Below are 364 nucleotides of genomic sequence, written 5' to 3'. Positions count from 1 at the left end.
GGGAGTGGAGGGCAGGGGTAATGGCTGCAGGCAGATGGCATCTGTGTTTGATAATGTCAAAAATGCCTCTCTCTGTCTCCCTGAGCCGTGGGCACCCCGATTTACCCTATATCCATGAGGATAACACTTACCATGGTAATGAGGGCCCCCTGGGAAGGACTATGTTAGTTCCTGTGGCCCCGCTTGCTCTCTGGGAGTCATCCACCCTCTGAACGGGTCTGCTCAAGCTCCGCACTCCAAGCTCTGCAGTGGGTGGAGGCAGTAGCTGGAGTGGGAGCCGAGCGCAGGTGGGCGGAAGCTCAAAATTCCTGTAACTCTTCAGCAGTTTGATCCTTTAAAAAAGCAAGTTCATAATGCTAAAGCA

The sequence above is a fragment of the Chrysochloris asiatica genome, unplaced genomic scaffold (genome assembly GCF_000296735.1).
Source record: "Chrysochloris asiatica unplaced genomic scaffold, ChrAsi1.0 scaffold00529, whole genome shotgun sequence".
Classification (NCBI taxonomy): Eukaryota; Metazoa; Chordata; class Mammalia; order Afrosoricida; family Chrysochloridae; genus Chrysochloris; species Chrysochloris asiatica.
The sequence above is the reverse complement of the archived record's forward strand: the minus strand, read 5'-3'. Positions refer to the sequence as shown.